Source organism: Elephas maximus, chromosome 17 (assembly GCF_024166365.1).
Source record: "Elephas maximus indicus isolate mEleMax1 chromosome 17, mEleMax1 primary haplotype, whole genome shotgun sequence".
In the NCBI taxonomy this organism is placed as follows: Eukaryota; Metazoa; Chordata; class Mammalia; order Proboscidea; family Elephantidae; genus Elephas; species Elephas maximus.
The window spans coordinates 28,618,129-28,625,091 of record NC_064835.1 but is presented as its reverse complement, the minus strand read 5'-3'; positions in this window follow the sequence as shown (position 1 = coordinate 28,625,091).

Genomic DNA, 6,963 nt, shown 5'->3' with positions numbered 1-6,963 from the left:
ACCAGTTAGTTGAGCGGGAGAGGTTACATAAAGAATTGATAACTAAGTATAAAGTTTAGATTAGGTAACTGAGGGGCCAACGGTGAATGCTGAGGTATCCTGGAGGCAGCAAGTGCAGGAGCAGTGACCGCTTCACGGGCTGGGGAAACAGAAAGAAGAGGGCAGAATTATGAAAACTTTGACAGTTAGGAGAGGTCCCTGGGTGGTGCAAAAGGCTACGAACCAAAAGGTTGGCGGTTTGAACACACCCAGAGGTGCCTCGGCAGACAGACCTGGCGATCTGCTTTCAATAGGTCACAGCCTTGAAAACCCTATGGAGCACAGTCTACTCTGCACACATGGGGTTGTCACGAGTTGGAATCGATTCCACAACAACTAACAACAACAACCATTTAGAGGAGGGGGACTCGGAGCCTGGGACCCAGGACTCAGAGGAGGGGGCTCTGCTTGCCAGGCGCTGGGCTCTCTAGCAGGGAGGAAGACCCCCGGGGCCTAAGACCCAGACCTCTAAGGAAAGGATGCCTGCGGTGGTGCTGAGGCATCGCGGGGGGAGCAGGGGTGAAGGAAGTGAATGATGGAGCTGGGGTGACACAGGGGTGACACAAACAAACAGGAAGGAGCACATCTCATCTTCTCCAGCCTTGCAGCCCACCTCTAGCAGGCCCTATTGATAGTGTCTAGTGGGGAGCAGCTGGCAAAGCAGAAATGTGGTTTGCAGGGTCCAAGCCCAGGGTCACAAAGCAGACTATAGAGGGGAGAGCTGGAGTTGGGAAGTGAGAGAGAGCTAGAGAAATCAATTTATTTTTTAATTTATTTTTAAGAATTTAGCTTATGGAATTGTGGGGGGCTGGCAAATCCAAAGGAGCCCTGGTGGTGCAGTGATTAAAATATTTGGCTGTGAACCGAAGGGTCAGTTGTTGGAACTCACAAGCTACTCCGTGGGAGAAAGATGTGGCACTCTGCTTCTGTAGAGATTCACAGCTCTGGAACCATTTGGGGGAGTTCTACTGTGTCATTTAGGGTCATTATGAGTCCAAATTGACTCGTCGGGAGTGCGCTTTTTTTTTTTTTTGGTTTGGCAAATCCAAAATCTGTAGGTCAAGTAATGGGATGAGTAAAGAATGAGGGATTTCTGGCAAAATGCCTATTTATAGTCTGGAGGCAGAATATATCCTAGTGAAAGCTCCTTTTTTTGCTCTTAAGGCCTCCAATTAATTGGATAAGGTTTACCCACATTATGGAGGGTAATCTGCTTTAGTTAAGGCCAACCGATTTAATCACATGTAACAACATCTTAACAGAGTCCAGACTAGTGTTTGATCAAACAACTGGCCACCAAAGCCTCACCAAGTTGGCACATAAAATTAAACATCACAAGATCTATATGAGAAAAACTACAAAACTCTGATGAAAGAAATCGAAGACCTAAATAAATGAAGAGATATTCCATGTCCATGGACAGGAAGACTCAATATTATTAAGATGTCAGTTTTTTCCAACTTGAGCTGTAGATTCGATGCAATCCCAGAAAGTTATTTTGTGGATATTGACAAACTGATTCTAAAGTTTATAGGGAAAGGCAAAAGATCTTGAAGAGCCAACACGATGCTGGAGAAGTACAAAGTCAGAGGACTGATGCCACCTAACTTTAAGACTTACAATAAAGCTACAGTGATCAAGATGGTGTGGTATTGGCAAAATAATGTACAAATAGATCAATGGAACAGAACAGAGAGCGCAGAAATGTTGTTTTTAGGTGCCTTCAAGTCAGCTCTGACTCATAGCGACCCTATGTACAACAGAACAAAACACTGCCAGCTCCTGCGCCATCCTCACAATCATTGTTATGCTTAAGCCCATTGTTGTAGCCACTGTGTCAATGCATCTTGTTGAGGATCTTCCTCTTTTTCCCTGACACTCTGCTTTACCAAGCATGATGTCCTTCTCCAGGAATTCATCCCTCCCGATAACATGTCCAAAGCATGTGACTCACTATCCTTGCTTATAAGGAGCATTATGGATGTACTTCTTCCAAGACAGGTTTGTTCATTTTTTTGGCAGTCCATGTTATATTCAATATTCATCATTAAAACCATAATTAAAAGGTGTCAAATTCTTTGGTCTTCCTTATTCACCCTCCAACTTTCGCATGCATAGGAGGTGACTGAAAACACCATGGCTTGAGCCAGATGTACCTTAGTCCTTAAAATGATATCTTTGCTTTTTAACACTTTAAAGAGATCTTTTGCAGCAGATTTGCCCAATGCAATGCATCACTTGATTTCTTGACTGCGGTTTCCATGGGTGTTGATTGTGAATCCAAGTAAAATGAAATCCTTGACAACTTCAATCTTTTCTCCGTTTATCATGATACTGCTTACTGGTCCATTTTTGAGGATTTTTGTTTTCTTTACATAGAGGTGTAATCCACACCGAAGGGTGTAGTCTTGGATCTTCATCGGTAAGTGTTTCAAGTCCTCTTCACTTTGAGCAAGCAAGGTTGTGTCATCTGCATAACGCAAGTTGTTAATGAGCCTTCATCCAATCCTGGTGCCCCGTTCTTCTTCATATAGTCCAGCTTCTCAAATTACTTACTCAGCATACAGATTGATTAAGTATGGTGAAAGGATACAACCCTGAGGCACACATTTCTTGACTTCAAACCACATTATCCCCTTGTTCTGTTCGAAAGACTGCCTTTTGGTCTATGTACAGGTTACTCACGAGCACGATTAAGGGTTCTGGAATTCCCATGCTTTGCAATGTTATCCATGACTTGTTATGATCCACACAGTCAAATGCATTTGCACAGTCAATAAAACACAGGTAAACATCTTTCTGTTATTCTCTGCTTTCAGCCAGGATCCATCTGACATCACACCCTCTTGGGAATCCAGCTTGAATTTTTGGCAGTCCCCTCCTGATGTACTGTTGCAGCTGCCTTTGAGTGATCTTCAGCAAAAAATTTTTTTTAAATAATATTAATGATATTGTTAGATAATTTCTGCATTTGGTTGGATCATCTTTCTTTGGAATAGGTATAAATATGGATCTCTTCCAGACGGTTGACCAGGTAGCTCTCTTCCTAACTTCTTGGCATAGACTAGTGAGCACTTTCAATGCTGCTTCCCTTTGTTGTAACATCTCAATTGTTATTTTGTCAGTTCTTGAAGCCTTGTTTTTCGCCAATGTCTTCAGTGCAGCGTGGACCCTTGCTTCATTACCATCACTTCCTGATCATATGCTACCTCCTGAAATGTCTGAATGTTGACCAGTACTTTTTGGTACGGTGCCTCTGAGTATTCTTTACATTTTCTTTTGATGCTTCCTGTGTCGTTTAATATTTTCCCCGTAGAATCCTTCAAGATTGCAATTCAAGGCTTGAATTTTTTGTTTCGGCTTGAGAAATGCAGAGCGTGTTCTTTCCTTTTGGTTTTCTAACTCCAGGTCTTTGCACATTTCATTATAATACTTTACTTTGTCTTCTTGAGCCATCCTTTGAAATCTTCTATTCAGCTCTTTCATTTTATCATTTCTTCTGTTTGCTTTAGCTACTTGACATTCAAGTTTCAAAGTCTCTTCTGACATCCATTTTGGTCTTTTCTTTCTTTCTCGTATTTTTATAACCTCTTGTTTTCTTCATGTGTGATGTCCTTGATGTCATCCCACAACTCTTCTGGTCTTCAGTCATTAGTGTTCAACGTATCAAATCTGTTCTTGAGATGGTCTCTTAATTCAGGTGGTATATACTCAAGGTCATATTTTGGCTCTCATGGACTCGTTTTAATTTTATTCAGCTTCAACGTGAACTTGCATATGAGCAACTGATTGTCTGTTCCACAGTCAGCCCCTGGCCTTGTTCTAACTGATGATATTGAACTTTTCCATCGTCTCTTTCCACAGATGTAGATTTGATTCCTGTGTATTCCATTCGGTGAGATCCACGTGTATCATTGCCATTTATGTTGTTGAAAAAAGGTATTTGCAACGAACAAGTCGTTGGTCTTGCAGAATTCTACCATGTAATCTCCGGCATTGTTTCTACCACCAAGGCCATGTTTTCCAACTACTGGTCCTTCTTCTTTGTTTCCAACTTTCACTTTCCAATCACCAGTAATTATCAGTGCATCCTGATTGCATGTTTGATCAATTTCAGACTGCAGAAGTTGGTAGAATCTTCAATTTCTTCATCTTTGGCCTAAGTGGTTAGTGCGTAAATTTGAATAATAGTTGTATTAACTGGTCTTCCTTGTAGGTGTATGGATATTATCCTATCCCTGACAGTGTTGTACTTCAGGATAGATCTTGAAATGTTCTTTTTGACAATGAATGCAATGCCATTCCTCTTCAAGTTGTCATTTCCAGCATAGGAGACCATATAATTGTCTGATTCAAAATGGTCAATACCAGTCCATTTCAGCTCACTAATGCTTAGGCGTCTTAGTCATCTAGTGCTGCCATAACAGAAATAACACAAGTAGATGGTTTGAACAAAGAGAAATTTATCCCCCCACAGTGTAGTAGGTTACAAGTCCAAATTCAGAGTGTCAGCTCCAGGGGAAGACTTTCTCTTTATTGGCTCTGGAGGAAGGTCTTTGCCCTCAATCTTCGCCTGCTTGAGAAGCTTCTCAGGTGCAGGGACCCCAAGTCCAAAGGACTGCTCTGCTCCTGGTGCTGCTTTCTTGTTGGTATGAGGTCCCCAACTCTCTGCTTGCTTCTCTTTCCTTTTATCTCTTGAGAGTTAAAAGGTGATACAGGCCGCACCCCAGGGAAATTCCCTTTACATTGGATCAGGGAGGTGATCTGAGTAAGGGTGGTGTTACAATCCCACCCTAATCCTCTTTAGCATAAAATTATAATCACAAAATGGAGGACAACCACACAATACTGGGAATCAGGGCCTACCAAGTTGATACATATTTCGGGGGAGACACAATTCAATCCATGACACTAGGATATTGATATTTATGCATTCTATTTCATTTTTGACAATTTCCAATTTTCCTAGATTCATACTTTGTATATTCCACATTCCAGTTATTAATGGATATTTGCAGCTGTTTCTTCTCTTTTCAGTCATGTCACTTCAGCAAATGAAGATCCCAAAAGCTTGATTCCATCCATGTCATTAAGGTTGACTCTACTTTGAGGAGGCAGCTCTTCCCCAGTCATCTTTTGAGTGCCTTCCAACCTGAGGGGCTCATTTTCTGGCATTACATCAGGCAATGTTCTGCTGCTATTCATGAGGTTTTCATCGACCAGTTTTTTCAGAAATAGACCACCAGATCCTTCTTCCTAAACTGTCTTAGTCTGGAAGCTCAGCTGATAGCTGTCCACCACAGGTGACCCTCCTGGTATTTGAATACTGGTGGCATAGCTTCCAGCATCACAGGAACATGCAAGCCCCCATAGTATGACAAACTGACTGACGCATGGGGGAACCCAGAAATAGATCAACACAAATATAGTCAAATTGATCTTGACAAAGAAGTAAAGGCAATTCAATGGAGAAAGGATAGTCTTTTCAGCAAATGGTCCTGAAACAACTAGATATTGGCATGCCAAAAAAAGGATTTACACAGAGGTCTTACACTTCTCACAAAAATGAACACAAAATGCATCATGGACCTGAATGTAAAACACAAAACTATAAAATTTCTAGAAGATAACATAGGAGAAAATCTAGGTGACCTTGGGTTTGGCAATAACTTTTTAAAAATACGATACCAAAACCACAATCCATGAAAGAAAAAATTGATAAATTGGACTTCATTAAAATTTTAAAAATTCTGTTCTGCAAAAGACACTGTTAAGAGAATGAAAATTCAAACCACAGAGTGAGAGGGAAAATCTTTGGAAAGCACATATCTGATAAAGTACTTGTATCCAAAATAAACAAAGAACTCAAGAAGAAAACAATCCAATTAAAAATGGCCAGAAGATCTGAACAGATACCTCACCAAAGAATATATACAGATGGCAAAGATGCTCAATGCCATGTCATTAGTGAAATGCAAATTAAAGCAACAGTAAGCTAATACTATTAGAATGGCTAAAACCCAAAACACTGTCAACACCAAATGCTGGTGAGGATGTAGAACAACAGGAAGACTCATTCATTCCTGGTGGTGATGCAAAATGGTACAACCACTTTGGAAGACAGTTTGACAGTTTCTTACAAAGCTAAATGTATGCTTACCACACAACTCAAGCAATCACACTCATAGGTATTTACTCAAATGAGTTGAAAACACCTGTCCACACAAAAACATGCATACAAATGTTTATAACAGCTTTATTCATGGTTGCCAAAAATTGGAAGCAAACAAGATATCCTTTAATGTTGTTGTTGTTGGGTGCCATTGAGTCAATTCTGACTCATAGCAACCCCATGTACAACAGAGCAAAGACACTGTCTGGCCATGCACCATCGTCACAATCATTGCTGTGTTTGAGCCCACTGTCACAGCCACTGTATCAATCTATCTAGTTGAGAGTCTTCCCCTTTTCACTGACTGTCTACTTTACCAAGAATGATGTCCTTTTCCCTCCTGATAACATGTCCAAAGTAAGTGAAACAAAATCCTGCAATCCTCCCTCCTAAGGAGCATTCTGGTTGTGATTCTTCTAAGACACATTCGTTCGTTCTTCTGCCAGTCCGTGGTATATATTCAATATTCTTGGCCAACACCATAATTCAAAGGCATAGATTCTTCTTTGGTCTTCCTTATTCATTGTCCAGCTGTCATATGCATACGAGGTGATTGAAAATACCATGGCACTTTAGTTGAACGGGAGGACAACACACAATACAGGGGAAGTCAGCACAACTGGACTAAACCAAAAGCTAAGTTTCCTGAACACAACCAAATAGTTTCAGGGACAGAGTCGCTGGGTCTGGGGTCTGGGGACCACGGTTTGGGGGTTCCTCTAGGTCAATTGGCATAACAAAGTTTATTAAGA